Below are 25,667 nucleotides of genomic sequence, written 5' to 3'. Positions count from 1 at the left end.
TAGAAAAGTCATTAAAGGTGGTTGGGCATGTTGAGAGAGCAGGTAATAAAGCAAATGACACCCTATGTTTTATTGGAAGATTGAATACATGAATAAGAAGATCATGTTGAGATTTTAAATACACTAGATAGGCCTCACCTGGAGCACTGAGTCCAGTGCTGGGCACCACACTTGAAGAAGTTTGGAGGGAGTGCAAAGGATATTCACATGAATGATTCTGTTGACAAAGATTTGTAGCAATGAAGATCGATTGAGAAGTTGGGTATTTTTCCTCACGGAAGAAGTCTGTGAGGACCTGTAGAGGGAAACGTAACATTGAGGAAGCAGGTGTGCTGCAGAAGGATTTGGAAAGGCTGGGAGAGTGGGCAGAGAAATGGCAGAAGGAAAACAATGTGGGAAAGTGTGAGGTTACGCACTTTGGAAGGAGGAATGGAGGCACAGATTACTTTTTAAATTGTGAAATGCTTAGGAACTCAGAAGCACAAAGGGACTTGGGAATCCTTGTTCAGGATTCTCTTAAGGTAAACGTGCAGGTTCAGTCGGCAGTTAGGGAGGGAAATGCAATGTCGAGAGGGGTGGAATAGAAGAGCACGGATGTACTTCTGAAGCTGGCAAAGGCTCTGGTCAGACACCGTGTGGAGTATTGTGAGCAGGTTGGGCACCGTATCTAAGGAAGGATGTGCTGGCCTTGGAAAAGGTCCAGAGGAGGTTCACAAGAATGATCCATGGAACGAAGAGCTTGTTGTATGAAGAACGGTTGAGGACTCTGGGTCTGTATTCGTTGGAGTTTACAAGGATGAGGGGGGATCTTATTGAAACTTAAAGGATACTGGGGGGCCTGGAGAGAGTGGACACAGAGAGGATGTTTCCACTTGTAGGAAAAACTACAACCAGAGCACAACCTCAGACGAAAGGAACGTTCCTTTAAAACAGAGATGAGGAGGAATTTCTTCAGCCAGAGAGTGGCGAATCTATGGAAATCTTTGCTGCAAAAGGCTGTGGAGGTCAGGTCGTTGAGTGTATCTAAGACAGAGATAGATAGATTCTTGAGTAATAAGGGGATCAGGGGTTATGAGGAAAAGACAGGAGAATGGGAATGAGAAAAATGGCGGAACAGATTCGATGGGCTGAGTGGCCTAATTCTGCTCCTATGTCTTATGGTCTTATGGAAGAGAAATAAGGGTGGCTTTCGCACTGCTGCTGCAGAATGACAGAGACCTGGACTCAATTCAGGCCTTGGGTGACTGTACGTATTTTTCACATTTTCTCTATGTCCACGTAGCTTTCCTCTGTGTGCTCTGGTTTCCCCCCACACTCCATTGATAGGGTAAGTGGATTTACCATGCTAAATTTACCCTTATGTCTCCCAGTATGTTTAGATTAGGAGGATTAACAGGATAAATATGTGAGGTTGCGTGGATAGATCAGAGAATCAGTGCAGACTCAATGGGCCGAATGGCCACCTTTTGCAATGTAGGGATTCAATGATAGAGTTTTTTATGTTCCAGTCAAGCGTTCATCAAGAACCAGGGGGAAAATTTCAAAATAAGTGTCAAAATTGCACAGATTCAGTTCCTAATGTATACATCTTTGGAAACTAAAGGAACATTTCACATGGCCAATCCACCTAAGCTGCACATCTTTGAATCGTGGGAGTCAACCAGAGCACCCAGAGGAAACCCACGGGGGAGAATGTGCAAAATTTGCACAGTCAGCAAAGGCCAGGAGCAAACCCGGGTCTCTGGGGCTGTGAGGCGGGAGAGTGGGATTAGGTAGCATGCAATTTCAATAAGGCAGTGTAGACTTGATGGACCAAATGGGCTGTTACGGCATTGTAAAGATTCTGTGGTTTGGAATCTAAAACATGATCCTATTGAATGGAGCAGCAGGCTTGAGGGGCCAAGTGGTCCACTTCTGATCCGATTTATTGTGCTGCTGTGTCCAGAAAGCCGCTAATTGATTTCTCATCATTAAATCAGAATTTACTCCAGATACCGTTCATGCATCAACCCTGTGCTCAGTGACAAACACTGACTCGTGGTTAAGCAATGGCTCAATTTTAATATTCTTATCCGTGTTTCCAAAACCCTCCATGTCCTCAGCTCTTCCTCCCTTTCATCACCTCCAGCGTAACAATCCTCTGAGATATCTGAGCTCCACTGATTCTGCCCTCATGGTAAGAAGTCTCACAACATCAGGTTAAAGTCCAACATGTTTATTTGGTCGCAAAAGCCACGAGCTTTCGGAGCGCTGCTCCTTCATCACGTTACCTGACTTACCTGATGAGGGAACAGCGCTCTGAAAGCTAGTGGCTTTTGCGACCAAATAAAACTGTTGGACTTTAACCTGGTGTTGTCAGACTTCTTACTTGGTTCACTCCACCAGTGATATTCGTACTTTCAGCTCTCTGGGTTTCAGCTCTGGAATACCCTGTCTAAAAGCCCCTGGCTTCCAGCCTGCTTTCCTCTCGTTCATTTCTGTCGCCTGTTCCCTTCATTTCTTTCCTCCTTCCTTTCCCGCGGGTTCCAGCTTTTGCATCCTCTGACTTTCCGCAGTCCTTTTGACGCTTTAACTGCCATCAACGAATTATAATTGTACAACTATAATTGTGTGAGCGGTTCCACTTTAAGGATTCTTTCCGCCTCCAGCTCTTTGATTTCTCATTGGTTTCAGCTCCGGATCGAATTGAATGACGCAATGACGCTGGGCTGGGAGTGACGCTCACGAGTTTGTTTGTTTGGTTTGACCTAAAAATAGGGCAAATATCAACGATAACCCACTACCATCGGACCGGCAGTCGCGCACGAGCGGCACAGTCCGATTGGACACTGCGTTACGATTGGCTAGACAAGATGTCAATCACATTGTGGGGCTGTTGTTGTTAGCAACGCGGTCTGCGATTGGTTACATTTGGGAGCATCATTTTCAATGGTCTCGAACTTCTGACTATGGAACCCATTGATTGGATAACGCAGCTGTCACTCAGTGGGCGCAGAGCGGCCATTGGATAATCGCGATGCGTCAATTTCCGATTGGTTTTCCCAGCTGTCGGTCGCAGGCCGTTGGTGGGGATTTACCCTGGACCCATCAGACACCGCGCGGAGCGGCAGCAATTGTCCCGGCAGTGGCTTCAGTCCCCGGGTCCGGATCCATCCACAGCGGGGCACCGGATGGGTGAAGGGTTTTGGTAGCGGGAATCTCATCCTGCCCTGCTGTAAATGGGGTGGCACAGTGGTTAGCACTGCTGCCTCACAGCGTGGGGAGCGTGGGTTTCCTCCGGGTGCTCCGGTTTCCTCCCACAGTCCAGAGATGTGCGGGTTAGGTGGATTGGCCATGCTAAACTGCTCCTTCGTTTCATGGGGACCAGCTCGGGTCAGTGCTGGGGGTAGAACCTGGGTGGGATTGTAGTTGGTGCAGACTCGATGGGCAGAATGGCCTCCTCCTGCACTGTCGGATTCTATAAATCCGTAGCTTAGTGTTTCCAATGGCAGCTTCCTGTGTAAACATGTCACGCTGCAGTTCCCCCGTCTCAGCAATAGCGGCACTGCCCTAAAAAGAGGGCAATAGCGGCACTGCAAACTCCCTGGAGTCAGACCAATCAGCACAGAAATTGGGATCTTCCCGTGCTTTGTGTGTTGGGCTCAGTGTTACAGCAGGTTAGAGCAGCTCACTTTGCAGAGGCCACGGTTAGATACTGGGATCTTCCTGTGCTCTGTTTTGGGATGGGGCTTGGTTACTTTGAGTGAATCTCCCTTATTGTTTGGTTCTAATTACAGCCTCTCTCTCTCTTACAGTCAGTCTGGGTGTTCCTGACTGAGCAGAATGGCCTGATCTCACCACACATATTGAGAGGGAGGAGCTGCCGCTCGAGATGAAGATGATTGAGAACTCCAGCTTTCTCTCCACTCGTTTACTGAGTGGGCCTTCATCCATCATTAGTTTTCCCAGGATGTCAGGTACATTAACATCTTCACCTGCTGTGCACACTGACCTGACAGTGGGAAGGTATTGGAGCATAATGGGGCAGTCAACCATGTCAAAGGTGTGGGTAGGTTGAGGGAGATGAGGAGGGATTGTTCAGCTGGGTAAGACTGCACTCGGCTGGTTCCATTCTTATCTTTCTGGTCATATGCAGAGTATCACCTGCAATGGTTTCTCTTCCCATCCTGTTCTGTTACCACCGAAATCACCCAAGGATATATCCTTGGCTCCTTCCTATTTTTCATCTACACCTTACCCCTCAGTGATATTATCTGAAAGCACAGTGTTAGTTTTCACATGTCTGCTGATAACACCCAGCTGTACCTCACCATCACCTCTCGCAACCAATCCCCTGTTATTAAGTTATTACACTCCTTCTCCGACCTCGAGTACTGGCTAAGCAGAGAATTCCCCCAATTAAATATTTGGAAGACCAATGTTTCCACTACAAATTCTGTTCTCAGTCACTGAGTCCATCTCCCACTGTCAATGTCCGAGTTTGAAACAAACCCTCATAATCTTGGCACCTCATCAGACTCGGAAATAAGATTCCAACCACATATCTGTTCCTTCACCAAGATCACCTATTTCCAGCTGTGTAACATCACACAGTGTTTGTAATACCTCAACTCACCCATCCCTGAAACCCTCATCCATGCTTTTGTTACCTTTAGACGTGACAATTCAAACACACTCTGGCCCAGCAGAATTCCTTGCTTAGAGGACATTAGTAAACCAGATAGGGTTCAATGACAAGCGACAATTAGATTTTTGATTGCAGATTCATAGTGAATTCAAATTTCATCATCTGCCATAATATCCACATAATACTACATCTGCCATGTAGATGCCCACACACTCAGCCTGTCCAAATCACGCTGGAGGATCTCTGCATGCCCCTCAAAGCTCACCCTCCCACACAATTGTATCATCTACATATTTGGAGATAATACATTTATCCCGTGTCCAAATCATTCAGATATAATATGAACAGTTGGGGTCCTCGCGCAGATCCCTGCGGTACCCCACTAATCACTGCCTTCCACTTGGAAAAATACCCATTTATGCCATCTCTTTGCTTCCTGTCTGTTCATCAGCTTTCTATACATTACAAGGCACTACCTGCAATCCCATGTACTTTAATTTTATATCGTAGAGAGGTGGCACAGTGGTGAGCACTGCTGTCTCACAGCGCCAGGGACGCGGCTTCGACTCCTGGCTTGGGTCACTGTCACTGTGAAGTCTGCACGTACATCTATGTACGTCTGCATCTATGTGGGTTTCCTCTGGGTGCTCCAGTTTCCTCCCACAATCTGAAAGATGTGCTAGTTAGGTATATTGGTCATGCTAAATTCTCCCTGAACAGGTAGCAGAGTCTGGCGAGTGGGGGATATTCACAATAACTTCATTGCAGTGTTAATGTAAACCTGCTTCTGACACTAAAAAACAAATTAACCTTTAAAACTTAAAAACGTCATGTGAGACCTTGTCCAAAGCCTTCTGAAAGTCTAAATAAACCGCATCCACAGGTTCTTCCTGGTCAACTCTCCTAATTACATCCTCAAAGAATTCCAGTCGTATTGTCAAGCGTGATTTCCCTCCCTTAAATCCATGCTGATTATAACCCTGCTTTCCAAATGCTTGATGATGGACTCCAGCAACTGCCCTCTGACCGGCGTTCAGCTCACTGTTCATTCGTTCCCTCTTTCTTTTCTGCCTCTGTTATTGAAGTCCAACAGGTTTATTTGGTAGCAAATACCATTTGCTTTCGGAGCGCTGCTCCTTCGTCAGATGGAGCGGAAATCTGCTCTCAAACAGGGCAAACTGTGGCCTGTTTGAGAGCAGATTTCCACTCCATCTGACGAAGGAGCAGCGCTCTGAAAGCTAATGGCATTTGCTACCAAATAAACCTGTTGGACTTTAACCTGGTGTTGTTAAAGCTGTTACTGTGTTTACCCCAGTCCAACACCGGCATCTCCACATCATCTGTTCTTGAATACAGGGTTTAGATTAGTTACCTCTCTATCCTCTGAAGGTGCTGACTCTGGCTGGGTTCAGTTCCACACTCACTGGTTCCTCCCTCTCTCCTGAAGATGCTGACTCTGGCTGCGTTCAGTTCTGCGCTCACTGGTTTCTCTCTCTCTCTCTCTCTCTTGAAGATGCTAACTTTGGCTGGGTTCAGTTCTACACTCACTGGTTCCTCTCTCTCTCTCTCTCTCTCTCTCTCTCTCCTGAAGGTGCTGACTCTGGCTGGCTTCAGTTCTACACTCACTGGTTTCTCTCTCTCCACTGAAGGTGCTAACTCTGTCTGGATTCAGTTCTAACTCACTGGTTTCTCTCTCTCCACTGAAGGTGCTGACTCTGTCTGGATTCAGTTCTCCACTCACTGGTTTCTCTCTCTCCACTGAAGGTGCTAACTCTGGCTGGCTTCAGTTCTACACTCACTGGTTTCTCTCTCTCCAACGAAGGTGCTGACTCTGGCTGGATTCAGATCGAGACTCACTGGTTCCTCTCTCTATCTCTCTCTCTACTGAAGGTGGTGATTCTGGCAGGGTTCAGTTCTACACTCACTGGTTTCTCTCTCTCTATTGAAGGTGCTGACTCTGGCTGCGTTCAGTTCTAACTCACTGGTTTCTCTCTCTCTATTGAAGGTGCTGACTCGAGCTGGGTTCAGTTCTAACTCACTGGTTCCTCTCTCCCTCTCTACTGAAGGTGCTGACTCTGGCTGGGTTCAGTTCTAACTCACTGGTTCCTCTCTCTCTCTGTTGAAGGTGCTGACTCTGGCTGGGTTCAGTTCTAACTCATTGGTTCCTCTCTCTCTCTCTCTCTACTGAAGGTGCTGACTCTGGCTGGATTCTGTTCGGAAGCTGGAAATCTGAAATGAAAGCAGAAAAGCAAGCTCAGCAAATTGTGCAGCATCTGTTTAGAGAGAGAAACAGAGTTAGTGTTTCAGGTCTGTGACCTTTCATCAGAACTTGAAAACATAGAAACTGGGAAGAGGAGTCGGCCATTCAGCCCTTCGAGTCTATTCCATCATTCAATGTGATCATGGCTGATCCTCTATCTCAATTCCATGTTCTCATTTTTCCCAATACCCCTTGATGCCAGTAAAATCTAAAAAAAAACCTCTCTCTCCTTCTTGAATATATGCAGTGACTTGGTCTCCACAGCTTCTGAGGTAGAGAATTCCACAGGTTCACCACCCTCTGGGTGAAGAAATCTCTCCTCTCTTCTTCCTAAATGGTGAACCCCGTATCCTAAGACTGTGTCCTCTTGTTCTACATTCCCCAACCAAGGAAAACATCCTTCCTGCAGCTAATCTGTCCAGCCCTGTTAGAATTTTATGTTTTAATCAGATCTCCTCTCACCCTGTCCTTTCTGTTTTTCACACCAAAATGTAGAACTTCACGTTTAGCCGCGTTGTACTGCATCTGCCATGTGTTTGGTCACTCACTCAAGTTGTCCAAATCACCTTGAAGCCTCCATGCATTCTCCTTCAACTCACAATTCCGCCAGTTTTGCGTTGTCAGCAAATGTGGAAATGTTACGTTTGGTTCCCTCATCAGGTCGTACATGTTTGAATACGCGCTGAAAAATGATAGATGCTGATGGCCAGTACATACACGAGGGGCTGAATGGCCTCTATCTGTGCTGTAAAATTCTATGACTATGACCTCTTAAAGAAGTCATTCATTGGCTGTCCTTTGGAAACTCCTGACATAATGATTTGTTTGATAGAAATGAAGATCTCTTGTCTTTTTTCTGGTGTCTTACACTTTGCTCCTTGCTTCCTGACTGGAATCTCCAAACTGGGGAAATTGTGGATGTGGTGACATCACCCTGTTGGGGATGAAGCTATTGTCACAGGGTCCTGTGTTAATATACCAACCCGTTACCATAGTTACCCAGTTTCACTGGATGTTGACAGAATATTTACCATTGATTTGGTGTTCTACCTGCCAGCTGTTCATACGGAATACAGATGTTGTGAATGAGCATTGTCCACCTCCACTTACAGCAATGATAGTGACAACCTGCATTGTTTCCGGATAGGGCTGGAGTCATAGTCATACAGTCACAGAGATTTACAGCTGGAAACAGGCCGTTCAGCCCAACTCATCAATGCCGCCCAGGCAAAATTGTAACCACCTCTGCTGCTATCTCTGACAGCTCGTTCCAGACTCCACCCTCTGTGTTTCTCCCCTCTCACTTTAAACCTATGCTCTCCACTTTTAGACTCTCCTATCTTTGGGAAAAGAAAGTGACTATCTTGCTGATCTATGGCCCTCATTATTTTATAGACCTCTATAACATCACCCCACGCCTCCTACACTCCAGGGAAAAAGTCCCAGTCTATTCAGCCTCTCCTTATAACTCAAACAATCAAGTCCCGGTAGCATCCGAGTAAATCATTTCTGCACTCTTTCAAATTTAATAATGGTCTTTCTATAATAGGGTGACCAGAACTGCACACGGTATTCCTAGTGTGGCCTTCCCAATGTCTTGTGCAACTTCAACATGATGTGCGAAATCCTATGTGAGGATAAATGGGCCAATACAATGCATTGCCATTCCTATAGTTGTTAATGAAGTGAAAAAGCCGGTGTTTAATGAAATGCCCCAGGTGGAAATCTGCTCGAATGTGGCAACACTGCAAAATCCTCAATTATTGTTGTTTCTGCTCAACCAGCCCCAGAAGCTTGGAAGATGGAAGTCTCCGATTGGTCTGAAGTTGGAGGTGAAGAGGAGCCAAGTTTCAACAACTTGCTGACAAACATCAAAAGGCAGCTGCTTTGGAGCAAGGCGATCCTCGAACAGGCCACTCAGAGTAGCCAAGACCCTGGAACATCATCGCTGCTGGAGAACAGAGAAGATGTGAGGCAAGGCAGGATGCTCGAGTGGTCAAAGATGGGACTGAATCATTGGTGGAGACTCCTACTCCAGTTCTGACTCCTTCTGGCATTGATGGACGGTTTGAAGTGGAGGAAATTAGTCAGGATGGAAGTGGTGATGAGATTCACAGTTATTCCCTCAGGCTGAGAGACCATTTTTAAGGCAATCTGTGCAGCAACTCCACTCTGGGGTGGGTGTCAGATCAGCTCACCAGACGGAAGGAGGACTGGAGCACAGATGAGGCCATTCAGCCCCAATACTTTCTTAAACGCTCTGCTGTGTAGTTCAAAAACTGAAAGTCCAGGATTCAAGCCATGTTACGCAGGCGACTGGGAAAAGCATCATTGGATTAATCAGATCAGTGGCCCATACTGGAAAGACTCAAAGCCCAGCAGAGAGATGTCAACATGAATTTTCACTTTTAATGTCTCTTCTTTACTCTAAACAATTTGTTGTGTTTGTATAATTATCTTAAATATTACACATTAAAACAAATACTCGGAATATTTAGCATTGCCAGAGAAGTGTAACCAGGAACAGTGCCCTGTTCATTCAGTTTGGGGAACATTTCCTGAAAGAGGAAGATTGGGACATGACAGCTTCTCCCTGTCAGCTCCTTCCACTTCCCTCCACAATCCTGAACACCTCTATCAAATCTCCTCTCAACCTTCTCTTCAACAAAGACCCAAATTCTCCAATCTCCCGATGCAACTGAACTTCTTCATTCCTGGACCCTCGCCCAGAGATTCATTGCAACCTTTTTTATGCCTTCCCCTCTTTTCTAAACAGTGCTGTCCTGCAGATAATGCAATACTCCAACTGAGGCCAAACCAGGGTTTTATACAGCTTTCCCATAACTTGCTTGGTCTTGTAAACTGTGCCCCTATGTATAAAGCTCACAATCCCAAATACTTTAAGAACCACACTCTCAACCTGTCACCTAAACAGCAAGTATTAGTGTCACATTTAACCACAGGTCCCTTGTTCCTGCATGCTTTTACAATTGTATCATTTTTTTCATATTGTCTCTCCCTTTACTTCCCACTGAAATAAATCATTTCACACTTCTCTGCTTTAAATTGGTCTTGTCTCACTAATCCACAAGCTGTCGAAGAAACTTTGAGCTTCAACACTACCCCCTCACAGTTCACAATGCTGTCACGTATTGTGTAATTACCACAGTTTGAATATGTGCTCTGTGCAGCATTGCCGATGTCTCTAATATGTATCAGGAAGAGCAGGATTCCTAACACCAACCCGCCGGGAATCCCACTTTAACCGACCTCCATTCCAAATAAAAACATTTCCCACTGCTGTGTTTCCTGTCACTCTGTCAGATTCCTATCCATGTTGCTGCTGTGCCTTTTATTCTATCAGCTCCAAATGTTACCACAAGTTTGCTGTGTGCCCCTTTATTTATAAAATGCTTTTTGGCAGTCCATGTTCACATTTACCACATTCCCCTCATCAACCTTTTCTGTTACCCTCATTAAAATCTTAAGCAAGTAAAATATGATTCCCCTTTAATCATTATGTATGTGTTTTCCTTAATGTACATCAGCACAAGTGAGTGTTAATTTAATCTCCAGTGTTTGGAGAATATTTCACGTTGCTGAGGTTAAACTGATTGGACTTCAGTTGGCTTATCCTCACAGCCTTTTCTGAAGAAGTGTATTTATCATTTGCAATTCTCCAGTCCTCTGGCACCACTCATATAACTAGCTGGGATAGAAAACTTTTAACCATTGCCTCTGCAATTTCCACCCTTTTTTTCCCCTCAGTATCCATGCTTGTGTCTTGTCCAGTCACAAGAACACAGGAAATAAGGGCAGACATTTACTATGTGGCTCATCAATAATGTTAAACCATTCAAAACAATTATGGTTTATGTGTCTTTATTGCCATGCAGTGCAAAGCACATAGGCACAGTATTAAAACAAGAACAGCAACATCATCAGACAATACATAGATAGAAATCACACTATATTTCTGACAAGTTTTCTAAAAAGTCACTACATTTTCAGCATTCCGAACAAATTCATTTAAAATATCAGCAGTTCTATTGGGGAGAAAACAAACTGTGACTATTATGATGTGAATCAAATTTCTGTAGTTGATACTGACGATCATCAAAAATATGGTAACTCCGAATAAAGAACTTTTCAAGCTTGGGTAATAAGGTCATGTATCAATTTATAAATTTGAACTAAACCATAAATCAACCTCTTGAAAGGTTGCAATCCAATAATTCTTAATCCCTCACTAAGTATTCCCCTCATGCCTTCCATTTTCCTGGTTACACAGCTTTGCACTCTTTATATCAGCTGTATATCTTTTTGAAAGTGTGGGTTCCAAACTGTGGATGCAGACTCCAGGTGTGGATATACCAGCTGCTTATGGAGTTTCAGATCTTGGGATTGAACTCCACTTTACTCCTCACTCCCTTGATTCCCTGAGAAACCAAAATTTGTCTATCTCAGCCTTAATTGTCATAGACTGTCATAACCTGCAGTGTAGATGGAGGCCATTTGGTCCATTGAATCTGCACTGACTCTCTGACAGAGCATCCCACCCAGAACCTATCCCGGTAACCCCACATATTCTGCTAATCCCCCTAACCAATATATTTGGGACACTAACAGGCAATTTAGCATGGTCAATCCATCTAAACTTTGGAGAATGGGATGAATTGCAAACATGGGGAGGATGTGCAAACATCATACAGGCAATCACCCAAGGTGGAATTGAACCCGGTTCCCTGGTGCTTTGAGGCAGCAATGCTAACCACTGTGCCACCACTAGTGTATTCAACAATGGAGCATGTCAAAGGATCACAACCCAATGAGTGCAGAAATGTATTCTCATGTCAGTCCGAAATGATCTGATCCTTACACTGAGCCAGCTTCCGCAATCTCCCAATGTCCACAAAATCAAACCCCTTCAGAATCTTGTATGTTTTAATGTTTTGCCTCTCATGCTTGTGAATCACAGAGAATACAGACCCAGTTTACGAAGGGTCACATCATATGAAACCCTTTCACCCCCGTGGACCAATTTACTGACCCTTTGTTAGTGATTGAAGCATAATGAGAAAACCCTTTCCCACAGCGAGTAGTTCAGCTCTGGGATGCATTGTCCGACAATGTGGTGATGCAGCTTCAAGTGAGGCATTCAGAAAGGAATTGGATTGTTAAAGTTACACCAGCAGAGTGGCACTGGTTAGCGCTGCTGCTTCACAGCGCCAGAGACCCATGCTCAATTCCTCCATGGCTGACTGTCTGTGTGGAGTTTGCACATTCTCCCTGTATCTGCATGGGTTTCCCCAGGTGCTCCAGTTTCCTCCCATAGACTAAAGATGTGCAGAATAAATGGATTAGACATGATATATTGCCCCTTAGTGACCCAAGATGTGTAGAGTAAGAGGGTTAGCCATGGGCGAAAGATGTTCTGCCAGAGAGTCAGTGCAGATGCAATGGGCAAATGGCCTCCTTTTACACCGTGGATTATGCGGGATCCAATGGATACTCAGTGCTTCCATTTGTGAAGCCAAGGATCCCATCCACTTTGCAAGCGACTGTCCTAAACTATCTCACTTTCAAATATCTTCCTGAACCTACTCCCTCTGAGCCTGCACACAGTTTTGAACTGGACCATTCAGTTTATTTTGCCTCTCCCCATCTCTTCTGTCAAAAGGCAGCACTGTTCCTGAGTGTGGGATTAATAATGTGTCTCTTCCACAGTATCAGTGAGAACTGATACTGTAGCTTCTGTTTCTCCAAGAGAATCTTTCTGGCTAAAGCTGGAATTTACAAGGATTTCTGTCACTGAGACATTGTCTGGCCGTCTGTTTCTCACCACCCTAACTCACTCTGTCTCTGTCTCTCCCTCCACCCACTCTCATCCACTCTATATGAAGGCGGGATATTGTTGTTTAGTGACTGAGTGCACACAATCTGTACCTTCATCTGATCAAATAGAATTCAGCTTGTGAACAATATCATCATTTCAACCAGTTCTGGGTTAAATCAGGCACAACTCTGATTGGCTGCAGCCCCCTGAATCTGGGGAGCAGACACTGTGAGCATTGCTGGCCTCAGAGGCTTTTACAGTTACTGAGCTGGGAAACTCCAACTAATCCCTGAGAATCCACAGCACAGAGCGAGAGGAGAGGAAAGCCTGTCCTGGGAGCTATCAATCTGAGACAGTTTGATCCTGTCAATGTGCAGATGTGAACCTGCTCCTTCCATTCCCAAACTGTTATAATGAGGAATACAGAACGCCCAGTAATGACCAGCTTGTTGCAATGTGTTTGAATGAACACGATGTGATATCATCGAAGCAGCATTTTGAAATATTCATTCAATGTATTCTGATGAAATGTATTTTTATGCTCTGTGTGCATTCTTATGCCATTGCATAAGAATCTTCCTCTGACATGAGACCGTATTTTGTCTTTGTGCCTTGATGCTGCTTTTAAAAGAAAATGTTCATGTTATGAATTTTCTCATCGAACCACAGGAAGAATTATAGAAAAATAACAGCACAGAAGGAAGCCATTGAACCTATCCTGCCATGCCAGTCCAAGGACACAGCAAGAAATCTCACAACACCAGGTGAAAGTCCAACAGGTTTATTTGGTAACAAAGCATGCTGCTCCTTCATCAGGTGAGTGGGAGTTCTATTCACAACAAAGACACAAATTCAATTTACAAAATAATAAGGACACCCAGGTGCCCTTTCCAAGCCCATCTTCCTGCACCCAGCCCGGAGCCATGCAGCTGAATGCACGATGGAGATCCAAATACTAAATGCCAAAACTTTGCGAACCTTCTTGGAGCCAGTGGCTGCCCTGAAGCAGTAGAATTAATATTTCAAATCACACCCGCTGCGAGCAGGGTTCGAACCTGCGCGGGGAAACCCCATTGGATTTCAAGTCCAACGCCTTAACCACTCGGCCACCGCAGCTGCTTATTTGCCGTTGTGATGTAATCGCCTTAGCAACATTCACAGACCTTTATCAGGCACCGGAATGATGCAGAGCACAGCGTGTGAGTTGAAATCTGTTCGTCTCCTTTTAATTTGTATCTTTGTCTCTGATCCAGAACTCATTCACTAGTTCAGACTTGTTATTCTTTTTCAATAACCTTTCATTAAAATCAAATTGAACCCGAATTCTGCATCCGAAAAATAAAGCCCACTTCATTTCAGTCAAATGGTGCGTGTAAACCACAAGAGGGCGCCGATAATGTCCAATATACATTACCAATGCGATGGCCGGGAATCGAACCCGGGTCAAGGCAGCTATGCTCACCACTCTCCCACCATCGCTCACTCTGCGTAAGCAGTTGTTATTTTCATTCGTTATAATTGCAAAACTACCTTAGTTGCTGATTTCAGCAGACACCAGGTGTGTCCTTGGCCCATTTTTTAAACCTGAACTTCACTTGTCTCGTTTCTCTGGACAGTTTGAGCCACCTTTTTGCTGTTGTTTCTGACTGATAACTCTGATTAGATTTGCAGTTCATTTGAACAAAGTTTCCACTGAACGGAAATTGAAGCTGGATTTTATGTTAGAAACACATGGATGATGAGAATATTTGGTGATTTTTTTTAGGAGTGTCCCCCTTCTGTTCTGACCAGAGATAGCTAATTAAATAAGTCAAAACTCTGGGTCAGGAACTGACCCTTGGTCAAATGCTCGCACAGTCACCACAACACCACCTGGCTCTGTCACCCCCTCTGTATTTATAGAACGAATACACAAGCAATCAAGTGGCAGAGAAATCACAGTTTAGAGAATTATATAACCGACATTCCCGTTCTGGGAGTTTTACACTTTCCGATAGATCGGGGTGAGCAGGGTCGCCCAATCAGAAAGCAGGTCCTTGGGACATGGAATTTGATTAATATCATGTTTTGCAATCATGTTAATCGGTCAGAACCATGTTGATGTTATTTCACTCCAATCCATGAAGGTTTGATTGAATCGTGACCTTGTTGCACACCTTGCGGTCAGCCAGGAGATGGCAGCAGGGAACAATAATTTGGATTTGCTGCGTGTGTCAATAAATCGAGTATGGAGGTTCACAGCATAGAAAAAGGCCCTTCGGCACAACATGTCCATGCCGCCCAATTTTTGCCATTAAGTTCGTCCCTATTGCCCGTGTTTGGTCCATATCCCTCGATATCCATCTTACCCATGTAATTGTCTAAATTCTTTTTAAAAGACAAAATTGTACCCGCCTCTACTACCTCTGGCAACTCGTTCCACACACCACTCTGTGTGTGAAATAAATTGCCCTTCTGGACCCTTTTGTATCCCTCCCCTCTCATCGTAAACCTATGTTCTCTAGTTTTAGACTCCCTTATTGTGGGGAAAAGCTGTTGGCTATCAACCTTATCTATTTCCTCATTATGATATAGGCCTCTTTATATCACCTCTAGGTCTCCTGTGCTCCAGGGGAAAAGAAAGTTCCAGTCTATCCAACCCCTCCTTATAACTCAAACCATCAAATCCTGGTAGCATCCTAATAAATCTTTTCTGCACTCTTTCTAGTTTAATATCCTTCCTTCCCATAATAGGGTGACCAGAACTAGTGCACAGTACTCCAGACGTGGCCTTACGAATGTCTTGTACAATTTCAACAAGATGTCCCAACTCCATGTTCAATGTTCTGACCACTGAAACCAATCATGTCGAATGCCTTCTTCACCACCCTGTCCACATGTGACTCCACTTTCAAGGAGCTATGAACCTGTACCCCGAGATCTCTTTGTTTTATAACTCACCCCAACGTCTTACCATGAACTGAATAGGTCCTGTCGTGGTTTAATCCACCAAAATACATCACCTTACATTTATCTAAATCAAATTCCATCTGCCATTCATTGGCCCATTGACTCAATTGATCAACATCCCACTGCAATCCGAGGTAACCTTCTTCATTGTCCACTCTGCCACCAATCATGGTATCATTTACAAACGTACTAACCATGCCTCCTAAATTCTCATCCAAATGATTAATATAAATGATGGGGTAGGATGAGTGATTTTGCGGATGGCATAAAGATTGGCTGGGTGGTGAAAGGGAGGCTGAGTTTCTTAGTCTGCAAGAAGATATAGACAGGATAGTCAAACGGGCGGATAAGTGGCAGATGGAATTTAACCCCGAAAGATGTGAGGTAACACACTTTGGAAGGAATAATTTGGCAAGGAAGTATTCAATGAAGGGCATGGCACTTGGAAGTTCTGTGGAATATAGGGACATTGGCGTGTTTGTCCATAATCTCTGAAGGTAGAAGGGTATGTTAGTAGGATGGTGAAAAAAAAATGGGGCACTTGTCTTGAACAATCGGGGCATCGATTGCAATAAAATGTCATGTTGAAGTTGCATAGAACTTTGGTGAGGCCACAGCTAGAGTACTGTGTGCAGTTTTGGTCGCCACAAGGTAGCAAGGATGTGATTGCACTGGAGGGGATGCAGAGGAAATTCACCATGATGCTGTCTGGGATGGAACATGTAAGCTATGAAGGGAGGTGGGTAGGCTTGGATTGTTTTTTTTAGAGCAGAGAATACTGAGGGGGGACCTGATCGAGGTGTACAAAATTATGAGGGCATCGACAGAGTGGATAGGAAGCAGCTGTTCCCCTTGGTTGAAGGGTCAGTAAAAAGAGGACATAGGTTCAATGTGAGGGGCAGGAAGTATAGGGTGGTTGTGCGGAAAAACATTTTTACCCAAGCGTAGTGATGGTCTGGAATGCGCTGCCTTGGAAGGTGATGGAGGCAAGTTGCCTCACATCCTTTAAAAGTATGTGGTCAGCAATTGGCATATCATAACATTCAGGCCTATGTGTCAAGTGGTGGTGGATGCGATTCGACTGGAGGTCAGATGCTTCTTCCGTGTCAGAGCAGACTCGATGGGCCGAAGAGCCTCTTCTGTACTGCATGATTATATTATTCTATAAACAAATTCACTATGAACCGTATCAATGTCAGCCATATTCTTTGCCAGTTCTCAGACAGGCACTGATTGGTTCGAAGTTTGTTTCATTTTCCAGGATCCAGCTCAATTAAATAAATGTATTTCTTCTGCTCTGTGTGTCATTAATAAAAATCTTCCTCTGACGTGAGACCTTGTTTTGTCCTTGTGCCCCTGTTGATGCCTTTGTCATTCTGCTCATGCTTTGATTTTCCTCATGTCACCTTAGAATGAACCAGAGAAATGTAACAGCATAGAAGGAATCCATTCGGCCTATCTTGTCCTTGCCAAACTGAGGACACTCAGGTGTCCTTTCCAAGCTCACCTTCTTGTTATGTAGCTGAAAGCATGCTGGAGATCCAAATAATTCTTTCCAAAAAAATAGGATTTGCTACTCTGTGGCTGTCTAAAGCATACATTTCCAATCACACTCGCTGGCAGCGGGGCTCGAATCTGCACGGAGAAACCCCATCGGGTTTCAAATCCAATGCCTTAACCACGTGGCCACAGCAGCTGCTTATTTAACAAATGAAAGCAAATCACTGCGGATGCTGGAATCTGAATCCAAAAGAGAAAATGCAGGAAAATCTCAGCAAGTTTGGCAAAGAGTCATCTGGACTCGAAACGTCAGCTCTTTTCTTTCTTTACAGATGCTGTCAGACCTGCTGAGATTTTCCAGTATTTTATCTTTTGGCAGATCTTATTTGTCAGAATAATGTAACCACCTCAGTAACGTTCATATTAACTTCATCAGGCACCAGGATGGCGCAACGCACAGTGTGCGAAATGAAATTTGTTCCTCTACTTTTACTTTGAGTCTTTGTGTCTGGCTGAAAATTCAATTATTCGGTCAGAGACTTGTTTTTCTATTCCAATATTTTTCATCAAAAAAGAATTATGTCCGAACAAAAAATGAAAAAGGTATCTGCATTTTATTTCATTCCTGTCAAATGTTTCGTTCGCCCTGTTTTTGTCCACTCAGTTTAAAACACAAGAGGCCGTGGATAAGGTTCAAAATAAATGACCAATGCATTGGCCAGGAATCAAACCTGGGTCATCTGCTTGGAAGGCAGTTATGCTCACCCCTATACCACCATAGCTCACTCTGCTTAAACAACCGTTATTTTCATTAGTTATAATTACGGAACTTCCTGAGTTGCTGATTTCATCAGATACCAGATGTGTCCACAGCACAGTTTGTGAACTGAACTTGGCTTGTCTCGTAGTTCTGGACAGTTTAGGCCACCTTTCTTTTTACTATTGTTTCTGACTGAGAACTCATTGATTAGTTTTGAGGCCTTTTCTTTCATTTAAACAACATTTCAGCTGAAAGCAAATTGAATGTGGATTTTCCATTAGAAACACAGCGATGATGAGAATTTTTAGTCAATTTTATTTTAGGAGTGCCCACCTACTGTTCTGACCTGCGATAGATAATTAAATGAATTACCACTGTGATGGCCAGGAACTGACCCTTGGTCAAATGTTCGCACAGTCACCACCATCACTCACCTGGCTCTGCCACCCCCTCAGTCTGAAAGTCCAGCTCTGACAGTGAATCTGGTCACCTTCGGGCCCAATCGGAGGATGGTCAGAACATGTCTGCCACTGTCAGAAACTCCATTATCAGCGAGTGGGGGATGATTATTTAACTGGCTGTCACTGGTTGTTGAGGTTGTGATTTACTGTTACCTGTCAGTGCAGGAAAAACAAATAAAACAGGAAAATTGAGAGACTCCGAGAGCAATTAATTTGTATCTTCACCCTAAAGAAACACAATGATGTCTGCAACCGCTATAATAACTGAAAAAACAGATATAACTGGCTGTTGCCGCGGAATCTGGTTTACAGATGTGGCCGTACACCCCATGGACTGCAGCGGTTCCAGGGGCTTCCAGCGGTTCCACCTTCCCAAGGGCAATTAGGGATGGGCAACTAATGCTGACCCAGACAGTGACACTCACATTCCATGAATGAATTCAAAGACAATCTGCGGGGAGCGGGACTCAGAGTGTTTAACAGTTACTGAGGCGAAAAACTATAACGACGCCCCCGGGATACAGAGCAAAGGCGAAAAGGAGGATAAATTCCGTCCTGGGACCTTACAGTTGGTTAAAGTTTTGTCCTGTGAATGTGTAGGTGTGAATATTGTGTCAGAGAGAGTGTATGAAAGGGACGGGGGAGTCAGACTAATCCAACTGTGTTTGTGTGTCTGTTCTGATCATGAGATCTCCGAGTCTCTCTTGTGTAAAATAAAACAATTTTCCAATCAAAGATTCCCTTAATCCCCCTGCTGAGCCCCAAAGTTAGATTTCAAGGTAAATGGTTCGCTAAATTGAAGATTTCAGTGGAAAAGTAGAGAACATGTCAGCTATCGCGTGTGAGAGCGCGATCAGTGCAGCAGTAAAACGGGTTTCAGTGGAAAATGGAGTTCTCAGTTCGAGTTGAACCTTTTCAACAGCAAACATTCGTGTGTCAGAGACATGAAGGATGTGAGCTGGATCTCTGGAGAGGCGGAATTTCATTGGAATGGGAGAGTTTGTGAGGAGAGAGAAACACAGAGAGGCTGGAGGAGCCGGGAGCTGACAGCAGATTGTCTCTGCTCCGTCCGCTCTCTGCCTTTAAGTTGCTCTGTGCCGCCACCACTGGGTTCATTTCGGATCCAGTTCTGACTCTCACACAGATTTTCCACACACTCTCGGATATGACTGCAACTGCAGCCGCCGAAACGGCTCCTCCAGACGCTCCCGCTCAAGTGAAGTCTCCCAGGAAGAAGAAGGCGGCTCCCCGACCTGCGGCAGCCGGTCCCAAGTTAGGCGAGCAGATCTTCAATGTTGTGGCGGGTTGCAGCGATCGCAAGGGGATGTCCCTGGCCGCGATAAAGAAAGCTTTGGCTGGCAGCGGAGTGGATGTGGGGAAGCGCTGCTCCCAGATCAGGTTAACGATCAAGAGGAAGGTGGAGACAGGGTCTCTGGTACAGACAAAGGGACAGGGCGCCTCCGGCTCCTTCAAACTCGCTCAGCAGGAAAGCCCGGGGAAAATGGGAAAGAAGGTGAAGATACCAACAGCCAAGAAATCTTTAGTAAAGAAAACAGCGGCCAAGAAGGTGACAACAAAGAAAGCAGCAGCCAAGAAACCCGCAGCCAAGAAACCCGCAGCAAAGAAAATTCCAGTGAAGAAATCAACAGTGAAGAAAACAAGCAGCAAGAAGGCGGCAACTCCAAAAAAGGCGGTGAAGAAAGCAGTCCTGAAGAAAAAGTCTCCTGTGAAGAAGGTGACGGGCGGAAAGTCTGTCAAAAAAGTGACTAAATCGAAGGCCAAACCCAAAGTGAAAGCAGCAAAAGCGAAGAAAGCGTCAGGAAAGAAGTGAAAGAACCCGAGCAAATTGTAAAACTCTGAACCCAAAGGCTCTTCTCAGAGCCACCCACAACTCTCAGGAAAAAGCTGATCCCGCAAGAAAATGATTCCTGTCCCGCGGCCCGGCTCATTCTCAATAGAGATCATTTCAAATTCGGTCTAAAGCAAAACACAACACATGCTGAATTTCATTTGTTCAATCGCCACTTTCTCTCTTAATAAAGATGTCTGGTAGATTCAGTGTGAGACAGTAACACTGGCGGCTAAACACCGCATTCGCGCCTCATTTTTAACCGAATCCCTGCAGTGCAGAAGGAGGCCAATCGTCCCATCGAGTCTGCACCGATCTCAATCCTTCACCCGCCCACCAGTGTATCAGTGGTATAATTATTTCGTAGGAATTCGCAAGGGCAAGGGGATCACAGTGTCCGTGTATGAGTATAAGGGGTTAATTCACACTCACTGAAAATGAGTGAATCTCTATCACTCTCTCTCTCTCACACACACACACACACACCCACACAACCTCTCACAGACCAACACTCACACATCTCCCACCACGACAGATGGCGAAATTCAAAATCAATTAAAATATCTGGAATTAATGGCCTTGAATCAACTTTCGTAAAAAAAGACAACTGAAGCACTAATGCTCTTCCGGGAAGGAATTCTTACCTGGACTGGCTTACATACAACTCCCGACCCACAACAATGTTGTAGGCCCTCGGAGGTGGCCTACCAAGCCACTCAGTTCAAAGGAAATTTGGAGACCTTGGCCTTGTGGAATCATCGCTGAAATCTGAAACTTAGCTCGTATTCTGGGGACCCGGGTTCAAATCCTGACAAGGCAGTGGAATTTGAATTCAATAAAAAATATGTGGAATTAAGGATCTCCTGATGACCATGAAACCTTTGTCGATTGTTGTATTAATCTATCTGGTCCTCGAGGGACCAAAATCTGCCGTCTTTACACAGTCTGGCCGACATGTGATTCCAGAGCCACAGCAATGTGGTTGACTCTCAATTGCCCGCAGGCAACTAGAGTTGGGCAATAAATACTGGTCAGCCAGTGGCACCCATGTCCCATGAATTAATTTTCTTTAAAAATGCAAGCCCAGTCAGCGACGCTGAAAAAATGCATTGAAGATTCAGAATGAGGAGATCCATCAACTCGTTTACAATCCCAGAGTTTGCAAATACAGAATGGATTCCAAACTAATTTACAGTTCCGGGAGCTGACCGCCAGAACAAATTGCTTCCACACGCACAGTTCTACCAATAGAATCAGAAAGATCCCAATCCTCGAAAATCAGCGGATAATGCAAAACATATTCTGAATATGGCACAGATATAAAGGTAAAGTCACCATAATCCCAAATGACCATCCGCTGTTCCCCATCTCAACAGGGAGAGCTTAATGGTGTTGATTTAGCCTCAGGATTACTACACCTCAGGCGAGGGGCAAGGCTGAGAATATCTAACAGCACATCTGCATTTTCTTTGCCGTAAGTTTGTATAAACTTCTTGTTTTCAGTTATAAACTGGAGGATACTGTATGTTTTATTAACGGCTCTTAAAAACTGTCCTGCCACCTTCAATGACATATACACATGTCCAAATGTGTCCTGCTGTTCCTGCACCCCCTTTTGGAATTAAATCCTTTATTTTATATTGTCGCTTTGTGTCATTCCCACCAAAATGAATCACTTCATTCATCATCTGCCACATGTCCTCCCATTCCACCAACCTGTCTGTGTCCTTTCGGAGTTCGACTGGAATTTCTGTAGCTCTTTTCACAACCATAGGACGTCCCAAAATATTTTAATGATGATAAAGTATTTTTGAAATGTAATCGCTGCCCAATTGCTGAACTTTTCAACTGTCTGTTCGACGACATCAGAAATTGCCAGATGGGAACGGGGAATAGTTGCTGCAGCAATGTCTCTGTGGCGCAAAGAATGGCATTTTTGATTTGATTTCATTTGATTTATTATTGTCACATGTGTTAACATACAGTGCAAAAGTATTGTTAAAGTATTGTTTCTTGTGCAGTATATAGACAAGGCATACCATTCACAGAGAAGGAAACAAGAGAGTGCAGAATGTAGTGTTACAGTCATAGCTAGGGTGGAGAGAAAGATCAACTTCATGCAAAGTAAGTCCATTCGAGGTAAGTCTGTGAGTTCGGAAGTTCAGGATCCAGTCGCAGAGGGGGGTGCTGAGACCCAGGCCACAGAGTTTGGAGATGAGTTTCGTGGGAATAATGGTGTTGAAGGCTGAGCTGTAGTCAATAAATAGGAGTCTGACATAGGTATCCTTGTTATCTAGGTGTTCCAGGGTTGAGTGCAGGGCCAGGGAAATGGCGTCTGTTGTGGACCTGTTGCGGCAGTGGGTTGTGAAATGTTCAAAGGTTGTGGGTCCGAATCTCATCGGAGTCAGCTTTCTGGGTAAAATTTGAAGAAATTAGGAACTGGTGTGTCAATCTTCTCAGAGAAGCGAAACTGACCGCCTCGAACTTGGAGGACATTCGGCCCATCAAGCCGACACCGACAACAATCCCACCCAGAATGAATCCCCGTGACCCCATATGTTTACCATATGTCAGCCCCCTGACACTAAGGAGCTATTTCGCATGGCCAAACCAGCTAATGTTGCACTAATTTTCATGGCTGACCTGCCGATTCCGGAAAGACAAAATCTGCCACTGGCGTCTGCTTTGGAGCTTCCGAAACCACATGTTGACATGGTGGCAAACTCGTGTGCAAAGCTGGTGCCCTGGATTTGAATTGACTGTCAGATCGAGTTTCTTAGAGAATGAGAATTATGGGAATATCGAATTGTTCTGGACTGTTCTCTCAAGCCTGTGTGTTCAAACTTCATCTTGGTTCCGTGAACCTCAAAACACTGAACGAACCATCACCGACGAGGATGGGATTCGAACCCACGCGTGCAGAGCACAATGGATTAGCAGTCCATCGCCTTAACCACTCGGCCACCTCGTCACGCAATGACTTCTTACCAAGCTTTGACAAAGGGCTCGAAATGTCTGGGCTTGAAATGTCAGCTCTTTTCTCTCCTTGCGGATGCTGCCAGACCTGCTGAGATTTTCTAGCGTTTTCTCTTTTGACTTCTCACCAAACCAGGGTGTTTTAACACCCGTAACAAAGAACATATTTCTCCCACAGGATAATGCTGTGTTGCTGCTTTCTTGTTAATCCGGTTCACTGCTACTCTTCCATTCGATGTGCAACCACAGAAAGTAAAGAGGGAGACAGTTCCATTCCCTGGTCCCAGTTTTGAATTCACCGAACATAACCCGGATGTAAAATGCAGCAAGCAGTCTGAGCTTGTGGCGCAACGGTAGCGCGTCTGACTCCAGATCAGAAGGTTGCGTGTTCAAATCACGTCAGGCTCATGAAGCTTTTCTACGTCGGATTTTGTATCTGGGTAAAATTGACATCTTGGTAAAGTTGATTGTTTGCAGTTGTTCCCGAAATGACAAATTTCAAAACGATGGTAGAAATGATATTTTAGGGATGCTTCCGGTTCGCGTGCTCAGTTTTTGCACAGTTTTATATCTGAAACAATGTGTCAGAGTTGTGAGGTGTTCATTGCTTGCAAATATGAGCAAGGTCCACAGACTCAGAGGTTTCTATGGGTCATCAAAGGAGACAGCTGACGGGTGGTGATTTAATAGGATGATTCACACCTCAGGAGAGGAGCAAGGCGAAGAAGAATCTCAACCGACACAGGAATTGATCCCCTGTTTTTGGCTGAAAAAGCTATCCAACCAACTGAGCTAAACAGTTATTTGATGAAAGGACAACTCTCCGAAAGCTCATGCTACCAAATAAACCTGTTGGACTTTCATCTGGTGTTGTGACACTACTTCCTGTGAACCTGGGACATATGCGCGGTGTTCCCCGTTAATGAAAATCAAGATGATGAAGCAAATTTACTGTCGAGAAAACCCAGATTTGCCTTTGGGCAGCAGCCGAATGTTACGATTTGATGTTGGTCAGAACATGATAGCAGATGATGGTTTCAATCCATCGACCTCTGGGTTATGGGTCCAGCCACTCTGACCCGAAACGTTGTCGCTCCTTGCCTATTCCTGTTCCTGAGAGGAAACTATTCATTGTATTTTTATTTCAAACAAGACCCACGTGTTGGGAAGCGCACCCTGGCTGGACAATAACACTTAACATCAGCCCGAATCAAACAGACAGAGAAAGACACACAGAGAAGCAGTAAGAGATGATCAGGACACACACAGAGCGATAGACAGAGAAGGTACCGAACAAACCAACAAGATACTGAGATGGAAAAATTGATTATGTTTGAAAAGGGATTTTCTGTTACATAAAGATAGACCTTGTTTTAAAATGTATTTCATGTAAGTGTAACTGCACTCTCTGCTGTGTAACTGTTGTCTCTGTTGTGAAACTGTGTCTCTGCCGTTGACAGATCTTTGCTGTGGTTGTGTCAAATTCATCCTTGTTGTGTAAATATATTCATAAGACATGGGAGCAGAATTATGCCACTTGGCCCTTTGAGTCTGCTCCACCATTCAATCATATATTTTTCTCATCCTCATTCTCCTGCCCTTTCCCCATAACCCATGATCCCCTTATTAATCAAGAACCTATCTACTTATGTCTTAAAGACACTCAATTACCTGACCTCCACAGCCTTCTGCAGCAAAGAGTTCCACAGATTCACCACGCTCTGGCTGAAGAAATTCCTCCTTACCTCTGTTTTAAAGAATCGTCCCTTTTGCCTGAGGTTGTGCCCTCTGTATCTAATTTTTCCTACGAGTGAAAACATCCTCTCCACGCCCACTCTATCAGGGCCTCGCAATATCCTGTAAGTTTCAATAAGATCCCCCCTCATTCTTCTAAACTCCAAGGAATACAGATCCAGAGTCCTCAACTGTTCCTCATACGACAAGCTCTTCATTCCAGGGATCATTCTTGTGAACCTCCTCTGGACCCTTTCCAAGGCCAGCACATCCTTCCTTGGATATGGGGCCCAAAACTGCTCACAATATTCCAAATGGGGTCTGACCAGATTCCCGGTTGTGTAAATATGAGCCATCTTGAGCTGAATTTTTATTTTCTGTTCTGCAAAGGTGTTTCATGTTGTGTGAAATGTTCTCTGTTGTTCAGTGAAGATGTTTTCTGTGGGAAAACAATCAACAAGAATTTCAAAGCCGCCATTTCTGAGGCTTGGTTTCAAGTCCAGACTTATTTCGGCCGAATGGCCTACTCCTGTTTCTGTTTTTGATCAATGATTCTGTGTATCAAATCAGTTAATTCAAATTTCACCAGCTGCCATGGTGGGACTTACTCCATGCCTCCAAAGATCAGTGCGGGCCTCTGGATTACCAGCCCAGTGACATAACCTTTCATTCCTGTGAACAAAGACACTTCATTCAGCTCATTATTAAACCTCTT

At 44.6% G+C, this 25,667-nt stretch overlaps 3 non-coding genes across 3 annotated transcripts; 1 reads left to right on the top strand and 2 right to left on the bottom strand.

The window, feature by feature from the left end:
• Positions 1–13,757: 13,757 nt before the first annotated feature.
• On the bottom strand, positions 13,758–13,839 carry trnas-uga (transfer RNA serine (anticodon UGA)). Its single transcript has one exon. It is a non-coding gene; the product is annotated as a tRNA-Ser (tRNA).
• Positions 13,840–23,131: 9,292 nt separating this feature from the next.
• trnas-gcu (transfer RNA serine (anticodon GCU)) lies at positions 23,132–23,213 on the bottom strand. Its single transcript has one exon. It is a non-coding gene; the product is annotated as a tRNA-Ser (tRNA).
• A 341-nt stretch (positions 23,214–23,554) lies between these two features.
• On the top strand, positions 23,555–23,626 carry trnaw-cca (transfer RNA tryptophan (anticodon CCA)). The gene has a single exon. It is a non-coding gene; the product is annotated as a tRNA-Trp (tRNA).
• The last annotated feature ends 2,041 nt before the right edge of the window (positions 23,627–25,667 follow it).

Source organism: Mustelus asterias, unplaced genomic scaffold (assembly GCF_964213995.1).
Source record: "Mustelus asterias unplaced genomic scaffold, sMusAst1.hap1.1 HAP1_SCAFFOLD_35, whole genome shotgun sequence".
NCBI lineage: Eukaryota > Metazoa > Chordata > Chondrichthyes > Carcharhiniformes > Triakidae > Mustelus > Mustelus asterias.
The sequence above is the reverse complement of the archived record's forward strand: the minus strand, read 5'-3'. Positions and strand labels throughout refer to the sequence as shown.